This window comes from Eulemur rufifrons, chromosome 7 (assembly GCF_041146395.1).
Source record: "Eulemur rufifrons isolate Redbay chromosome 7, OSU_ERuf_1, whole genome shotgun sequence".
Lineage (NCBI taxonomy): Eukaryota > Metazoa > Chordata > Mammalia > Primates > Lemuridae > Eulemur > Eulemur rufifrons.
In genome coordinates, this window is record NC_090989.1 from 152,613,598 (window position 1) to 152,633,623 (window position 20,026).

Consider the following 20,026-nt stretch of genomic DNA (forward strand, 5'->3'; position numbering starts at 1 on the left):
GACCTTGCACCCAGAGTCCCTTCTCAGTGGCCAGTGGCAGTTCCAGCAAGCCATCTCCGATTTACCAGTATGTGATGTTTTCGTCGTGGAGCCAGACTCTGATGCTGCTCTGGGTAAGCTTGCCAGGATTTGAAAGTGAGATGGACTTGCAGAGAGTCTGTGCCTTGTGCACATCTCAGGTCTGCTGTGCGTTGAGCTCACAGCAGCCACCTGTCCAGTGTAGCAGAGGTTGTCCAGAGCCCAGCCCTGGGATTGATGCCAGGGCCCTGGCCTCTGCAGTTCCACGTGGCCGAAAAGAGGGGTTGGCCTTCCTGAGCTGGGTCATGGCTGTTCTCAGCACCACCTGCACACATCAGAAAGGACACAGAGTTCAGAGTGGAAAACCAGGGGTCGGAGTCCTCCTCTGCTGTTCCTGCAGTTCTGCCTGTGGGTGTTGAGGCTGTTCCCCTCTAAGCCTCCTCTCCTGAAATGTGGATGATGGGGCCTTGCCCTGCCTTCATGGAGCAAGTGAGAGGTGATCAAACTGTCCTAGTCAAGGGCTGTACCGCGGGCAGGAGCATAACTGCTGCATGGCAGGACACCAGCGCAGTGGAGCCAAGGCCACACTGTGGGCTGCCGTTGGGGTCCAGGAGATGCGTCCTGTGGGCACATTCAATGCTGGGCCCGAGCTCAGGGCCTGGCACACAGTGGAACCTCAGTTGGTGGTCCTGCTTCCCTATTTCATCCCTAAGTCTGCCCCAGGAGGGGCGCAATGTTATCCCTCTGGACCAAGAGTAACCGAGGGCCAGCTGGTTGCCAACGTGCTGGTGTGGCCATGGAAGGGACTCTACCCTGGCACCTAGGTTCCAGCTGAGCAGGGCTCCCCAGGCCAAGGAGGCCAGGACAGGAACCAAAACAGTTACAGTCCATGCCTTCATGGAACCTCTCGCTGCACCTGGAGTAAGAGCCATCCAGAGTCAGCCCTGCTCGACCTGCAGTCCAGTGTTGGTTGTGGTATCTGCCATTTATTCTCCCTCATTCTGGGCCAGGCTGGCTGGGTCCAGAGATGCAGAGCTGGCCCTACCCACTTCTTACTGCCCCAGCAGTGATACATAAAGGAGGATCATAATGTCTGCTATGTTGTAGCATCACCCTGACACCAATCAGAATTTAAAGAAAAAGAAATTGAATATTTCAAGTACAGACATTATAAGGTCTTTAAAAGCCTAAAGTTATTACAAATTTTCAAACTATAAATGGAAAGGTCCCTGAAGACTTTTACAGGTTTCAATTTCTAATACACTAAATATCAATCTCTATAACTGTGTCAACAAAAAACACTTTTTTTCCTTAGAAGCAAAATGTTCTTGTGACAAAAAAAGGAAAAAACAACTGTGGGTTATACCCAGCCCTGACTGGCCCATTTCATATAGTTAGCATTGTTTGTTAGTTGTGTTAGCATAGCAGAGTTAGTACTGTTTGTTAGTCTTGTTACCATACTGTAGTTAGTATTGTTTTTTAGTACTTCATAAAGTTACTATTGTTAATATTGTCACAGTAGTGAGTATAATTAGTATTGCTAGTACTCTTAGCCTAGCTAGTATAGTTAGTGGTATTCATTAGTTAGTTAGCATAGTTAGTGTAGAGTTAGCATAGTTAGAGGTGACCATGGAGCAGGTCGTGGCCTCCAGTTCATTCACTGAGAAGCTTAACAATTATAAGCTCCTCAAGAGAATTGGCTCGGGCACCTTTGGCAAGGTGATGCTGGCCCAGCACCTTCCTACTGGGACCCAGGTGGCCATCAAAATCATGTCCAAGCAGACTATCCCTAGCCTGGAAAGTGTCACTATGGAGGTCAAAGCCACAAGGGCCCTGAATCATCCAAGCATCCTTAAGCTTCTGGATGTCATTAGAAATGAAGACAACCTCTTCTTAGTCACAGAGTATGCCAGTGATGGGGAAGTATTACGGCATATAGCGAGACACTGCCACCTGAAGGAAGAGAGGCCTGGGCCAAATTCCCACAGATCCTGGCTGCTGTGCAGTACTGCCATAAGAACCACATTGTCCACCGGGACCGGAAGCCCCCAACATTCTTCTTGATAAGAAGGAGAACATCAAAGTAGCTGACTTTGGCTTTGCCATGACATTTATTGAGGGGAAGAAGCTGGACACCTTCTGTGGAACTCCTTGTTTTGTGCCCCAGGCATGTTCCTGGGTGAGGAATACATGGGACGGGAATTGGACATGTTGAGCCTGGGTATTGTCCTCTACACCATGACAGCCGGGAGTCTTCTGTTTGATGGTGACAACTGGGAAGAACTTAAAAGTAACATTACCCATGGAAGGTATGAGACACCTGTTTTCTTTTATGAAGAATTAAAAACAATTTTGAAGAAGTTCCTGACTGTTGACAACCAAAAGAGGCTGACCGTTCCTGAAATTATGAGGGACATTTGAATCAAGGAGTAGGAGATGCCAGAGGTGACTGGGAAAGCCACAGTGACTTCCAGTCCTCTATCCAGCCTGCAGACAAGTCACAGCCCCCCAGAATGGCCCCATGGCCTCCCTCCACCCACAGCACCAGCAGCCATGGGGAAGAGCAAGGAGGAGACACCTCTCCCCAGGAAACATCCGGGGAAGCCACCCGTCTTCAGGCTGGGCAGCCAGATGGGATGCCCTCGACCTCTCCCTCTGAAGAGGGACAGGGCCAAAAGGCGCTCACTGGGAAATTTTCCAAGTTTATGTTAAGAATGTGCTGTATCTGCCAACCCAAAAGATCTGCCACAGACAGGTAAACAAGGTGGTGCCAGGGAATGTGGACAGCTGAAGCAGCAAGAGCAAGTATGTGGGGAGGTCCAGCCACCCTTCCTGCATATATTGTATGTGTTATGGTTTTACTGATACTAGTTTTAATAGACAAGTCATAGTTGTATACGTGTATGGGGTACAATGTGAAGTTTATATACATGTGCACTATGTGGAATGGTGACATAAAGCTAATTAACATATCCATCACCTCAGAAAGGCAAATGCAGCATGATGTCACTTACCTGTTGGATCTGCAAAGCTGACCTCATAGAAGTACAGTACCTTGATGGTGATGAGAGGCTGGGGGATGGCAGAGGGAGGGCATGGGTAGTTGGTCACAGGGCACAGAGTTTCAGACAGGAGGAAGAAGTCCTGACAGCTGCTGCATAGCAGGGTCACAAGCGTCAATGAGAATGTCCTGCACATTTCAAAATACCTGAGAGTCCCCATCAAATGTCTCCATCCCTTTAGAGTGGAGAGCAAGAAGACCCAGAGCTCCCCAGATCCTGACAGCACAGAGAGGGAGGTTGGCCAGGCGAGGACTCACAGGTCCAGGTGGGAGCCAGCAAGAAGCAGCCCTCGGCCTTCAGAGGCATCCGAGCCACAGTAGAGTGAGCTGCAGCACAGCCTGGAGCCCTGGAGACAAGAGGGCCCCTCGGCCCACACCACGTCCCCTCTTTTCCCCAGTGTGGATTTTGTATATGCTTAATAGCCCAGTGAGCGGTCACCCAGTGCTGCTGTCCCTAAAATCTGTCCCTGGCTCTCACTGCTTCAGCAATTCCAGGTTGGTATTCTATTGCCTTTGAGGTCTTTCTTGAGAATAGATGGATATTGAAGGATCATTCAAAGCTGTCTTGTCTCGTTAGTTGACTTTCCGCAGTTTGCAGAGCAGATGACAAGGTAGAAACTGAATTGCTCTGTCCTAGACTGTGAAGTTTCTAGTTATGATCCTTGTTGTGCTAACCAGAAGAAAAAGGTGAGTGGAGAACTGACTGTATTTTAGTCTATTGATTTATTTTATATTGTTTAATACACTGAACAATTGTGAATGGCATATTCTATTTGATTTAGTAAGAAGTAGTGTGAACATTCTTTCTTGTGGAGAGTAAAAACAAGTGTGTTTGGAAGGGAATCCCTGTGAAACCTTGTATCATTGCTATCAATTTTTCTGATCACGAAAGAGGCAAAGGGAAGATTTGGAGGAGGAAAATCTTAAACTTTGACAATGATAACTTTTTCTGTTGTTTTGCCTTTGGTTTTAATTTAGTGTTTGTATATGTGAAGATAAGCGTGTGCAAAATCATGACACAAAAGTTGACAATAGGGCTTCCTTGGGTAAAATAAGAAAGAATTGCAATGGATGATGGGACTTACTTATTTTTCCTGTTGACAAATTTATGGTGATAGCAAATTGTAACATTTTTCAAGACTAAACGTGCTATATTTAAAATCAGGAATCATACAGAATGGGATTATCAAAAAGCAAAATGAGAATTTCCTCAAGTCTTATTCTCATTGATTAGGCCTGTTGATTTTGATGCCAGTGCACAGTGATTTATGCTGTTTATATTTTTTTAAAAGAGCAACTAAAACGAATAAAATGTGACTTTCTACAACTTGGGTACTGGCCTCTGTAGATTCTTAGGTACTGCAGGTCTAAGTCTTTAAAAACATGAAAATACATGAAAACAAAACAGGAACCATGACATCCAAATATTTTTCTAGCTCATTTGTTCTACAGATTGCATGATAGATTTGGAGTAGGAGAGTTCTGGCTGTATCTATCATTCATCACAGTGCATATCCAATATACTGAAAACAGTTATAGTAGCAAAAAATTAGTAACCATCTAAATTTTTCTCTGAAGTTAGAATTGAAATATTCTCCTGGTTCCCAACCTCTGCTCTTATCCATTTGTTTATAAGAAAATTTGCAATATTTTACTTCTAAGTAACTTGATTTTCACCCTAGGAGGTTATCTTTTGTATTTAAATTTTCCCATGGCAATTGTATTCTGTATGGGAATAGCTCCCTGAAGAACAGACCCTTTACTGCCTTGGAATAAGATTGGGTCTCAGTTTTGCTACCTATGAACGTGAGCAGGTTGCTTCATCTCCCGTTTCTGAAATAGGGGAAGTAATAGCTGCCCTACCTAAGTAAGATAATGCTTGGAAAATGACTGCAGAAACTTGTAGAAGTTGTAGGTATTCTTTCTAAGGGTAGCATTTGAAAACATGGGGAGAGAGAAGAAATTACATTGGACTACCTACTAAATGCCATAGCTTCTGTCAGGCCCTTTGCATACATATATTAGCTCCTTTAATCCTCTGACATAGGCATTGTGGTCTTCATTGATAAATGAGAAAACTGGGATTCAAAGATAGAAACTATGACTTGTGTGATGTTCAGCTCTAGTAAATGATGGCACCTGGGCTTGAAGTCAACTTATTCCAAAGCTTATACCTTTTCCAGGACCATGTGAAATATTTATAAAATATTTGATACTAGGTGGATACTGGTATGTCCAGTGATCTGAAATACAGGTTGGAAGTTAGGTCTTGGAAAACTTTAAAGAGTGACTTACTGGCCACTCCTGTTTTTCACTTAATTCGTGGTCATGTGACTGGAGTAAGACAATGGCACTAACCCCTGACAATAAATGATTCCATTTGGAGCCATTCAAAAGTAATAGGCAACAATTCATAGTGCCCAAATCTCACGGTTAGATAGAGCTCCTAAAGAGTACGAGCTTTCCTTTTGTTCTGGAGACATAACTCAATCGGTGATGATTTTAGTGTCCTAAATAGTTTCTATGATAGCAAATACTTGTGTAGTAAGGGCAGTAACATTGTTAAGAGGCTAGAAGCACAGTCATTAGAGTGAAATAGAGCTGAGTTCTATCCCCACGTCTACCACTTACCTGTCTGGTGTGTGACTTTGAGTGAGTTACATATGTAACCTAAGTAAAACTTAGTTGTTCACCTGCAAAACAAGAGCAATAACTATACCCACTTTATAAGGCTGTTGTGAGGATTAAAGTAACACGTGAGTGACTTAGCCCAGTGCCTGGGCTCTTTTTGATGCTCAAAAAATGTGAGCTAACATTACAACCTTATAGACTTTGGGTTAATTCATGGGACCTGTTATGTAGTAATGCCAGATTAGGAAAATGTCATTGGTGAGAAATTTTGTGGCTTACTATACCTATTATCTACCTGTCTATCCACTATCATCTATATCCTTCTATTTTTTACTAAGCAGATGGAAGAAAGAGGAAACTTTCATTTGGCATGTAGACACTTAAAACATGTCATTGTAGTGTCCCTGTACCAAATACCCACTGGCTGCTAACCCAGATAACAAAAGGAAAAGGCAAAGCAAGTTATCCTGGTTCAGGTTACTTTGTGCTGCTGTAGTCTCTGGAAGATTCTCATAACAGAACAATATGGATTAAGTTCTCTTTGCCCTGAAAAGTATAAACACATGTTCTCCTAGAAGGTATATATAGGGGGTGTGCATGTGTTTTTGGTGTGTTGAAGGATTGGAGTAGTGGTGAAAAAATGAGAAAAGCTAATTAATAATACTTGATTGATAATATTAAACTTTGATTCAAAATGGAAAAACAACTGTGCTACCAGAAAAATCTATAAAGTAAAGCAATGAAACAAATTCTCAAGATAATTGGGAATATATTCATGTCAGGTCTGTGTTGAGTGTGGAATTATAGTTAATAATGTACATATTAAATTAATTATAACTTTTTAGACACTCATAGTTTCCATCTCTTGAAGGAGCCCTGATGATTTCTGCAAGCTTTTTCCCTCTGCCTTAGGTGAACTGATTGACACGTGATTGTTTTTGGCAAGAAACAACAAATTGCCCGAGTAAAAGTGTGCAAATATTTTTATTTGGAATTATAAATAGAATGCTTATATGTTCCTTTTCATGTGTAGACTTGCTTTTGGCTGCCAATATAGGTTACAAGTGCTTTGTAAAGTGAAAAGCAATATATTAACATTAATTAACATTGAGTGTGAAATGTAAAGAAAATCTTCATCATTTTTAAAACATTAATTTACTGAATTACTAACTTATGTAATTATGATATGTGGTGATAATTTTTTTTATTATGACAGAAATAAAAGCAAAATAGCTTTTTAAAAAACATTTTCATGAATTTCAGATCAGATCTCTCTGGGGGAGTCTTTTGGAGAAAGGTGTTTCATAGACAACTCTTTACATCATGCAGTGAAAAAAAATAGGGAAGAAGAATCTACTCAAAAATGCAGAAGGAGATGAGCCTTGGAGCAGAAAGAGGTTGTTAAAATAATCTAGACACCTCATCGGCAATCCAGAATGTTCTTACTTGAAATGTGTCCTGTAGTGCAGTACTTACAAATAATGTCAGGTAGAAAACTATAATGACTTCCTTTTTCATGTTGCAGAAAGCAGAAGCCACTGGAGAAAAATGGCCAAGAGGCAGACCTAAATGGGTGATTAATAAGATATCATTGATTACTGTTCTTTTTTGTATAGAAAAATTTCTGGTTTTTTAATGATAAAAGTCATATTCATTAATTAAATTCCTACGTTCTGGTTTGATGAATCTTTGAAAGGGGTAAGGCAAGTGACAAAGTATCACCACTTCTTACCATTAGGCTCCAGGTGTTTACTCAGAACACTTTCCTCTCCTGAGGGGACTCCTTTTTCTTTCCCTTGTCAATATCAAAAGAGTCTCCACTCTTCCTTCAAATGGGGCAACAATGAAGTGACTTGTTTAATAGGTTGAATTACTAAAGTTAAAGGGTACAATGAAGCCTTGGAAATTGATTACAAATGGTGATAAAATTCAGATGAAATGTGTGTGAGACAACTTCATAGTGTTCCCCGCCCCCATGGCTTTGTTTTGGACACATCTCATTGTCTAGGTGGCTTCTGTTTTCTTTTTGACATGGCTTCCTTAGGAAGCAAGGGTCTAATTTGCAGTTTTTCTTGCTTCCCTTAGTAATCACTCTCTATGTCCTGACATTGGAGAGAAGTTGCATCCACGCAAGTGCACTTGGTCCCACAAACAAACAGATCCTGAATCTTCTGAGGAAAAAAATTCAGTGATCGCTGCAAAACTGCTGTGAACTAAAATAAAATTTTAAAGCTCCCCCCAACTGGCTGACTCAATGGACCCCCTCTTGGCCATGGGTATCCTATAATTAAATGGCCTGCCACAAGGAGGGAGGTCACAAATGCCTCATCATGCCCAGCTCCTTTCTTGAAGCCATCCTTTGTAAGCCATTACCAGGCCTAAGGGTATGCAAGACACACCTGTAGGTCCTCAATTTACACAACAAATATATGTCCAGTGGCTTGTCTCTGATTAATAGACTTTCTTATCTTACAACATTCCAAGCCTTTAGATAAAGCTGGATGTCTTTAACCAATTACAAGTCAAAGAATCTTTAAACCCACCTATAACCTACAAGCCCCCCCCACCACTTGAGATGGCCCACCTTTTGGGGCCAAACCAATGTATGCCTTCTTTCCATGTGTTGATTTATGACTTTACCTGTTAACCCCTGTCTGCCTGAAGTGTATAAAACAAAACTGTAACCCAACCACAGTGAGTCCACTTGCTCAATGTTGCTTGGGCATGGCTCTGGGTCATGGTCCTCAAATGTAGCTCAGAATAAATCTGTTTAAAATTATTTTACAGAGTTTGGCTTTTTTTCCATTGACAAGATTGGAGCCCGGACGTGGGTCTCAGAGAAGATTCACAATCACCAGAGGTGTAGCCCAAACTCAGCACCAGGTACTGGCCTGGCCCTCCTGGGCCCTGCAGCTCTGAGCTTCTTTTTGGTGGACCTGGTAAGTCCTCCTGAGCTCCAGACCTCCTGTTTTTAGTTGATGGTCTTCGATAACTCTGAGCTGGTTCTTTTCCTACAAATTGTTGTTTGGGATCCCAATTTAAAGTTTGGAGGGCATTCTAAAGGGTCTTCTCCATTGTCTTTTCATCCTAAAATTAATCTCAATTGGCTTTTCTGTGCATTCATGAAAGAGTAAAGTGAACTGTCTTCTTTGTAGATAAATTAGAGGCTGAATTTCACACCTCCAAAGACAATGGGGCATTTTACTCCTTCCAGCCAAAAGACAGCCCTGGGTGACCAGGGTCCTGAGTGGGAGTTGCCTAGGGTGATTCCCTGAGGCATGAGTGGCCCTATAGGGAACCCCACATCAATTAATTAAAAGAAGAATTATCCAGGGAACACATATAAGGGCTGATCACTGTGCATTTTGAGCCCTCTCTTAGGTACTAGACTCCCAAAGAGAAAAACTGAGACTAGTAAGAGGGTTGGAGCAACCCAGTGGAGACACATGGATTAGCCCCACCCACAATCAGCACACTCTGATCCATGACACCTAACCCTAGACTATAGTTTGGTTGCTTTTAAAGAAAAATGGAAAAAAATCCTTTAAAAGTGAGGAAAGACATGCAGAATGACCCCCTTCAGGAACCCCAGTTGGTTTGTGGCACCTCTACTTGCAAGTATTTTTGTAAATGAAAAGGCTCAAAGGCATGCCAGGTTTTCTAGGGCTCCAGCTGGTTATAGCCAACCCTGTGCACAAGTGTTTATAGAAGGGCAAAACACATCAAGGAAAATTCAGAACTCAAATGATCTACCTACCACTATAAAATCAAAATGTCTCTCATGCTATTTCTCTTTTCTTTTCTGGCTACTCTAAAACCTGCTAACTTTTTTTATTCATGTTAAGATAACTCATTTTTTATGGTATTTACAAATTGAAAGTCTACCTGGAGATACTGCTGCCAGTTGTAGCTCAAATGCAAACATTCAAAACTAATTTTGAACTGAAGAACAAAAGATAAAAGAGGTTTTTTTAAAAATTAAACTGCCATTGACACTACTTTTCCCAAAACTTTGATTCCCAGGGCTAATTAGGTTACTAATCAGGGCAACTAAAGTTTGCCATGTGAAGAAGTTCCAGTTTTATGGGAAGAAATTGGATCCAGCTATCTTTTACAGACTAGTGAGTTGTATTACATCTCACAGCTAGAGTTCTAGGGTCAATTGTATTAGAACCTTGTGTGCGTGAGTGTATATTTTTTAGGTTTGTTTTGTGTATGTCCATGTATTACATGTTTATGCTCACATGGTTGTGGACTGGCTTAAATATAAGGGAGCCCTCATAAATTAATTAAAAAAACCCAAATTGTCCTGTGTGAGTTTCCCTGAAAAATAAATAATAAAAGAAAAAAAAAATAAAAAAATAAAAAAAAAAAACACCCAAATTGTTCATATGAATTTAGTAATCTTTGCTAAGTAAGCTGGATTATTTTTAAAAATAAAAAGGTATAAGTAAAGTAAAAGTAAAAATGTTTTCAAATTTTCAGTATACATTTGTTTTTGCCTGGGTTTTACTGGACATTTTTTAAGTTCTTGAGGTATAGACATTTGAAATAAAGGTTATAAAACTATAAACTCAGCCAAAGACAAAATGATCTGTGTTTGTATGACTCCTGATAAGTAAGGTAAATTTAATACTTGGTCTAATCATAACCACTGAATCTGAGTTACCAGAAAAATACCTATGTGATTAACTTTAAAAATGTAAACGTGGCTCTCAGGAAATTAGAATAAATAAAACACGAAGTAGAGAGAGCACAAAAACAAACTTATGGTCAAAGGTTTATGGAAATGTTTGGGTTTGGTCTTTTAGTCCTAACTGCAGATAGAGATTCTTTCCACTGATACAATGTCTGTAGAAAAGTACGCAAAACGTGTTTCTAACTCACTGTCATGAGATATTAACAGTGCTGTTGGGGATTCAAAGCTGTCCTAGAAGTTGTAGCTTGAAGAGCTCATATTGGAAGCTATTAGTTTTCCCTTGATCTTCTCCATTTTTGTCTTACTCTTTACAATCTGGCCAGTTATATGTACATTATGTTGCTGTAAGAAAATTTTTGCCTAGAAAAAAATTCCTAAATTGTTAATTTTGTATGGTAATTTATTATAACATAAAAAGTGAATGATTGTTAAAATCCAAAGAGAATCTCAAAACAGGCTTTCCTTTAGAAATACTACATGTACTCAAGTTTATACCCAAGTTGAGAAAAAATGTTTTGAGACTATTTGGATTGTTTTTAAAGAGCTTAATTTTGATCCTAATTAAAAAAAAAAAAAAAAGATGTTACAGCTTTCTGTGACATTTGAGGTGTTAAGGATTGGTACTAAAGTTTTGTTTTTTTTTTTAAGTCTAATGTCAAGTAATATCATGTTGATGGGGCTCAGAAACTATCCTAAAATGAAGGCTTCTGAAGAAAAAATTCTCTAACCTTGCCTTGTCTGCCTGCCTCTTCTTCCAATTTTTCCCTGAAGCTAGCCATAGAAATCAGAATCCCTCTTCTGCAAGGCAGGTCATAGAGGCCTGTATTCCTTTTTCTGAAAGCTAGCCATAAAACCTAAAATTACTTCATATAAAACTGGCCATAAAGTAATTATCTGACCTATTTTGTTTAACTCTAAAACCCGCATTCCAGGAAGGGTCCTGCCCTACACCCAGAAGGAAGGAAGGCACAGTCAGAAGAGGCCGAACAAAATCCAGACAGAAAGGCCTTGCTGGGTTCCCCACTCAGCCTGTTAGCATTAGCTCACATCCTTTCTGTCTAATCATATTCTATATGGCTGTCCACACTTTAAACATAAAATGGAACAATTTCCCTCCATCTTTCAGTGTTCATCCTGAAGTTGTCCAGTTATCTAATTTTGTCCTAATAATCTTAATGTCAGCAAAATTTTCAGCAAATCTTTATGGGAACAGTGGCGTTTGCTCCCTACAGTTTGACTAAACATTGGGGGCCAGGGACACTTTGATCCCTATGATATCAATAAATTTTGGGGGGGGTGGTGTTTTAAAAGTATCTAATTAACTAATACCTTTTAAACAGAATATATTCTAAATTGTCTACTATGTTTATGAAATTTAAAAATGATATTACATTGTTTAAAATAACAAGTCTTATTAAAATATTCATGTTTTTCTTGGTTAAGATTTATGATTTAATAAAAATTAAAACTATATCGATCCCTGTTCTATATTATATATGTAATTTACAGGGTTTAAAAATAGTTAACAAAAAATAAAGTAATAACTGGAATCTAAGTGAACTACTAAAATAATTAAATAAATTAGATAAATATGAATGGGAAAACACAAATGAAATTTTCATATAATTTAAAATCTTAAATTCATGTTATGCTAAGATGATCATGAAATGTTTGAGTGATTTATAACATACATTTCAAATGTAAGTTTAAGTTTATATACCTTGATATCATATTTTTAAATATTTCTAGGAATGCTAATAAAATTGGTGAAGGATAACAGTTCTAAGTTACTTTAACTTCCTAAGTTTTTCTAAGAGTTGATATTATAATTAATATATGTAATTGAAATTTCTAGATGGAAGGGAAACAATTATATGTGACAAATTTTTTCAACAAAAAGGTTATAAGAAATAAATATTAATAGTTTTGTTAAAAAAGATAATTGCATCTAATTTATTGGTTTTGAAACTGCTTTAAATTAAATAACTAAATCATAATTAAAATTAAATGGATATAAAATTTAAAGGTTATAAAAGGTTTATAAAAATCTTAACTTAAAATCAAATTTGTTAAAATTCAATGGATTTCCTTATAAGATTTTATTAAAATAAACTTTATCATTAATACCCTAATACAATGAAAAATTTAGTTTTCTCCTTTGACCTAGATTTTCATATGATATTAATAGGAATAAGAAAAGAATTTAGGAATAACAAAAGGTTTTCTTGTTCATCTTTTGAGTAAACTGCAAAAAATGGGGGAAGGAGGGAAACAGACGGATTCAGCCTGTCTGCTCATTAACTTGGGCTTCAGCCTGTCTACATTAGGTCTCATAGCATTTGAGAAACTGATTCTCCTCTCTATCAAAGAATAAGATTTTTGCATTTTAAAAATATTTGGGTTATCAGTTTGGCTAAATTAATGTCTATAATTTTATAGTAACCTGCAATCTTTTGTCATGACAAATGCCTTATAATGAAAAATTCATGACTTCCTGCTCTTCAAGGTTTTACTAAAATCTGAAGTTACTAAAAAATAAGAATTCTAGTCAATGCATGTGATTTTATATAAAGTGTACTGAAGAATAAGATATATTTTTAATAAGAAATTATAAAAGAAGCATAAAATGTGTTCTTATTAAAATATATAATTTTGTCTAATTCAGAGGTTGAATCAAAATAGGGATTTAGAAAGAAAATAAAAACAAAATAGAAAGTAACTGGTAGGCCGGGCGCGGTGGCTCACGCCTGTAATCCTAGCACTCTGGGAGGCCGAGGTGGGCGGATCGTTTGAGCTCAGGAGTTCGAGACCAGCCTGAGCAAGAGCGAGACCCCATCTCTACTAAAAATAGAAAGAAATTATATGGACAGCTAAAATATATATAGAAAAAATTAGCCGGGCATGGTGGTGCATGCCTGTAGTCCCAGCTACTCGGGAGGCTGAGACAGGAGGATTGCTTGAGCCCAGGAGTTTGAGGTTGCTGTGAGCTAGGCTGACGCCACGGCACTCACTCTAGCCCAGGCAACAGAGTGAGACTCTGTCTCAAAAAAAAAAAAAAAAAAGTAACTGGTGAGTAAGAGAAAGATATAAAAAGGCATTGAATATAGAAATCTATTTTTGATAAGAAAGGTTAAATGGAAAGTTTGTAGGCATGTTTTGTAGATAGTCTATGCAGTTGGGGATAGGATTTATAAAGGGAATTTATTAAGGAATTTTGTATGTGGTCCAGTTGGCTATATTTAAAAAAAAAAAGAAATTTTATTTCAAACAGTTTTCTGTAGATATTAATTTGCTTTTAATGAAATGACATGATGTACTCATTTTGATTCTATAACATGTTTCCTTTAATTAAAAAAAATCACACTATAGGAGGTTTCTCCTTACTTTTAGGTAACTGGCTTAAAAAGAAGCAAAGATTTTTATGTTTTATCAAGATAATTCCTGTGCTCTCTTTATTAGATTTTGACTAACTAGAAAAACTAAACTTTAAATGGGTTAAGGTTACACCCATATAACTCACTTTATCACCTTTAGAATCTTTTGCTGACTATTATGTCTTGGTTAAATAAACGACCCTTTTTATAGTGGCTTGTGATTGTATTTGAATGAATGTTTTAAGCCTTTGATATCTGACAAACTTTCCAAACCCAAATTCTAAATCCAGCCTTTTGAACTTAAACTAGCTTTTGTGCATTAGGGCCACTGAAACTGTGAGACAGACATTACGTTTATTTGGCACATTAAACTCATACAGGAAATGTTCTCAAATATGAAATGGCATTTACCTCTGTTTGGGTTATATTTGTATAAGTATGTTATTGATATATGTTCATATATTACAAAATAGTGATATATCTTGGTGTAAGTTACCAATAATAATTATGCTTATTATGTTTAATTGCCATGTGCCATAAAAATAACCAACTTGATTTGTCAGTTCTCTCTTTAACCTTGACTAGTTTAAGAGTTTTTCTTTTACTTTGATTCATCTCAGAAAGTGTTTTAAAACTGGCTAAGTTCAAAGTCTATTTTTTCAAGAAAAGGCACAGAAAGGACTCACAAGTTCTCTTGAATACAGGCTTCTGATAACGTTGGAGATCTATACCACTGGACTAAAACAAAACAACCTTCCAGGACTTTAATTAGAAAGCTGATATGGCCATGAGTATCCCTAACTCAACCTCAAACAGAAGAGAAATTAATTGCATGGGACCAAACTAAACTTTTTATGACTTTTTATTTAGAACATTACTGATTTTGTTTTGTTTTCCAGAGTCCTGACAAGTTCTAAGTAAATAGCAAGTTTACCTGCTATCTCCAGAACCTAGAGCTATTGAATCTACCAATGCCATGTTCAAACATCCTCCCTCTAGGCCTAGGGACTATCACAGAAGAGGGGGCTTGTGAGATTATAAGGGCCAATTAATTCAGAAGAACTGAATTAGTTGAGACCCTCCAGGTCAAGGAGGGGCACACAGAAGCCTAAACAAATACTAAATGAGAAACTTTGTCTTTTCAGGCCACGTGGTGCAGACATCCATCCCAATCATAAAATTTATTTTTCCTGCTTCCTGTAGACTTAGAATTTCCTGAGTATAATTGTTATCAGTTATGGGTTTATGTAAAAGGAGATGTAACAAGTAATTTATCAGCCACCTTAGTATAAATTACTAATGAGACTAAAATATTGTAACACAATAAAAATCTCTAAATTCCCTTAGCTTAAATGTTAACAGTGCTTATGTTTAGTACAAGTCTGCCACTAGACCCAAGAATACAGTAGCTCAATACTTCTAGATAAATTAGTTTTGTAGCCTTGCCTTTGACATTTGGTTTTCTCCCTTATGTTGTCTAGAAGGGTTTAAAGTGTGATGAGTGCCTGTCTACCTCCAGTGCTGTTTGGCCTAAAATATTTAATTGGCTCTAAGCCTCTTTTGCCTATTCAGTCCTCTTGGCCAGAAGGGTCCCACCGATGGACTGGATGGACCTGGGGCAGGGAGCCACACCACCCTGGCAATGGATGGGACAAAGTAAAAGTTTGACCATAGATGCAGCCTCTGGCACATCTTGGTGCAAAGTGGGGAATTGTGATCTAATATAAAATCTCTAGGCTCCTCGCCCTCCACCGGCTGACTGAATGGACCCCTCCTGGCTAAGGCTATGTCCTAAAACTCAGTTGTCTGCCACAAGGGGGGATGTCAGACATGCCTCATCAGCAGCTAAACTTGTTATTTGCTTAAAGTTTGTCAGGATTCTGGAAAACAAAACAAGAGAATCACTAACATTTTAAATAAAGTCTTGTTATAAAAATGAGCTCAGTCTCATGAGGTTGAGTTAGTGATACTCATGGACATATCAGCTTTCTAATTAGAGTTTTGGAAGCTTGTTTTGTTTTAGTCCAGTGGTATATAATCTCCAAAGTTATTAGAAGCCTGCATTTGAGAGAACTTATCAGTCTTTTCCATGATTTTCTTTAAAGGAAACTTTGGACTTAGCTAGTTTAAAAAAAAAAACACCTTTTGAGATGAATTAAAGTGAAATAAAAGTCTTAGCCTACTTATGGTTAAAGAGACAATTGACAAAGCTGGTTACTTTTGTGGTATACAGTTATTTAACATAATAACTATAATTATTGCTGGTAACACACACTGACATATCAATATTTTACAATACTGGAATTTATATTAATAATATGCAAACATAACCCAAACAAAGTTAAGCACCATTTTATGTTTGATGATGTATGGTGTTAATGTGCCAAATAAACGTAATATGTTTCTCTTAGAATTTCAGTGTCTGTATATAAAAAAGTAAACTAAGATCAAAAGGCTGAATTTAGAATTTGGGTTTTGGAATGTTTGTCAAATATTTAAGGCTGAAAACATTTGTTTAAATACAATCACAAGCAACTATAAAGGTCATTTATTTATCCAAGAGAGATAGTCATCCAAAGCTGATTAAAGTGAGTTATGTGACAATTTTAAAGTTTAGTTTTTCTAGTTAGTCAAATAAAGAGAGTACAGGGATTATCTTGATAAAGTATAAAAGTTTTGTATTTTTTAAGCCAATTACCAAAAGGTGAAGAATAAATTTCTGTAGTGAGATTTTTTTTAACTAAAAGGAAACAGGTTATAGAATTAAAAGGAGTACATTATGGCATTTTATTAAGAGCAAATTAGTATTTACAGAAAACTTTTTGTCAGTCAAAACTTCTATTTAATTATAACTAACTGGACCACATACAAAATTCTTTAGTAAATTCCCTTTATAAACTTATCTCAACCTGCATGGATTATAGACTAGCTATATAATATGCCTAAAAAAGTTCTTTTTAACCTTTCTTATAAAAAAATATATTTTTATATTCATTGCCTTTTTAACATTTTCTCTTATTCACAAGTTACCTTTTATTTTGTTTTTCTTTTATTTCTAAATCCATATTTTCATTTAGCCTTTAAATAACCTCTGACTTAGATAAAATTATATACATTTAATAAGAACACATTTTATGCTTCTTTTACAATTTTTTGTTATTAAAAACATCTTCTTCTTTGGTACACTTTATATATAGAATCACATGTATTGACTAGAATTTTTATTTTTAGTAACTTTAAATATTAGTGAAAGTTTGAAGAGCAGGAAGTTATGAATAGTTTTTCATAAGATATTTGTTGTCATGAAACAAGACTGTAGGTTATTGTAAAGTTATAGAGATTTACTTAGCCAAACTGATAATTTAAATATTTTTAGAATCAAAAATCCTATTCTTTGATACAAAGGAGACTTAGTTTCTCAAACAAGCTTAAGACTTAATAGACAAAAAAAAAAAAAAAATAGAGCTAATAGACACATGAGAGTACAAGGTAATGAGGAGGCTGAATCTCTCTCTTCTTCTCCTCCCCCCATTTTGAAGTTTATTTTAAAAGGTGAACAAAAAAGTTTTTTGTGATCATTAAAATCTTTTGTTATTCCTATTAAATCATATGAAAATCTAGATCAAAAGAGAAATTGAATTATTTATTGTATTAGTGTATTAATGATAAAGTTAATTTAAATAAAATATTATAGGCAAATCCATCTAATTTTAACCAATTTGTCCATAAGTTAAGATTTTTATAAACCTTTAAATTTTATATTCATTTAATTTTAATTATTATTTACTTATTTAATTTAAAGCAGTTTCAAAACCAATAAATTAGATGAAATTATCTTTTTTAACAAAACTATTAATACTTATGTCTTATAACCTTTTTACTGAAAAAAATTTTCATCTAAAATTGTTTCCTTTTCATCTAGAAATTTCAATTACATATATTAATTATAATGTCAACTCTTAGAAAAACTTAGGAAGTTAAAGTAACTTTGAACTTTTATCAGTCACCAATTTTATTAGCATTCCTAAATATATTTAAAAATAAGATATCAAGGTATATAAACCCTAACTTAGGTTTGAAATGTATTTTAGTAATCACTTAGACATTTCATGATCGTCGTAACATAACATGACTTTAAGATTTTAAGTTATATGAAAATTTCATTTGTCTTTTCCCATTCATATTTATATAATGCATTTATTTATTTTAGTAGTTGACTTAGATTCCAGTTATTACTTTATTTTGTGTTAACTAATTTTGAATGCTATAAATAACATATAATACAGAACAGGGATCGATAATAGTTTTAATTGTTTTTGTAAACTCATAAATATTAACCAAAAAAACATGAGTATTTTTATAAGACTTGTTATTTGAAACAATGTAATACCATTTTTAAATTTTATAAACATAGTAGACATTTTAGAATATATTCTGTTTAAAAGATATTAATTAGATCCTTCCAAAATACCACATCCCAAAAGAAAATTTATTGATACCATAGGGATCAAAGTGTCCCTGGCCCCCAAAGTTTAGACAACCTGTAGGGAGCAAAGACCACTGTTCCCATAAAGATTTGCTGAAAATTTACTGACATTAAAATTAATAAGACAAAATAAAAACTTATACATGGATGCCTTCAGGATGAACACTCAAAGATGCAGGAGAAATTGTTCCTTTTTATGTTTAAAGTGTGGACAGCCATGTAGAAATATGATTGGACAGAAAGGGTGTGAGCTCATTCTAACAGGCTGAGTGGGGAACCCAGCAAGGCCTTTCTGTCTGGATTTTGTTCGGCCTCTTCTGACTGTGCCTTCCTTCCTTCTGGGTGTAGGGCAGGGCCCTTCCTGGAATGGGGGTTTTATAGTTAAACAAAGTAGGTCAGATAATTACTTTATGGCTAGTTTTTACATGAAATAATTTTAGGTATTATGGCTAGCTTTCAGAAAAAGGGGTCCTGGCCTGTATGACCTGCCTTGCAGAAGAGGGATTCTGATTTCTATGGCTAGCTTCAGGGAAGAACTGGAAGAAGAAGCAGACAGAGAAGGCAAGGTTAGAGAATTTTTTCTTCAGAAGCCTTCATTTTAGGATGGTTTTCTGAACCCCATCAACATGATATTACTTGACATAAGACTGAAAAAAACAAAATTCAGCACTAATCCTTAACACCTCAAATGTCACAGAAAGCTGTAACACCTTTTTTTTTTTTACGTGATGACCATGATTAACATGTTTTAAAAACAATCGAAATAGTCTCAAAACATTTTTTCTCAACTTGAGTGTAAACTTGAGTACTTGCACTATTTCTGAAGACTGTTTTGAGATCCTCTTTGGATTTTAAAAATCATTCACTTTTTACCTTAAAATAAATTACTATACAAAAATTAACAGTTTAGGAATTTTTTTCTAGGCAAAAACTTTGTTAAAGCCACATAATGTACACATAACCGGCTGGCCTGTAAAGAGTAAGACAAAAATGGACAAGATCAAGGGAAAACTAAAGCTTCCAATTTAAGCTCTTCTAACTAAAACTTCAAGGACAACTTTGAATCCCTAACAGTACTGTTAATACCAGATGATAGCGAGTTAGAAACACATTTTGTGTACCTTTCTACAGACATTGTATCAGTGGAAAGAAACTGTATCTGCAGTTGGGATTAAACAACCAAAACCAAAATACTTTCATACACCTTTGACCATAAATTTGTTTTTGTGCTCTGTCTACGTGGTGTTTTCTTTATTCTAATGTCCTTACACTTAGGCACGTTTACATTTTTCAAGTTAAACACATAGGTATCTTTTTGTTGGTAACTCAGATTTAGTGGTTATGATTAGACCAAATATTAAATTTACCTCACTTATAGAGAATCATACCAACACAGATCATTTTATCTTTGGCTGAGTTTATAAACTTTATGTCAAATGTTGACACCTCAAAAACATAAAAATTGTGCAGTAAAACCCAGGCAAAAACAAATGTATGCTGACCATTTGAAAACATTTTTACTTTTACTTTACTACTAGCTTTTTCTTTTTTAAAAATAATCCAAGGCCGGGCGCGGTGGCTCACGCCTGTAATCCTAGCACTCTGGGAGGCCGAGGTGGGCGGATCGTTTGAGCTCAGGAGTTCGAGACCAGCCTGAGCAAGAGCGAGACCCCATCTCTACTAAAAATACAAAGAAATTATATGGACAGCTAAAAATATATATAGAAAAAATTAGCCGGGCATGGTGGTGCATGCCT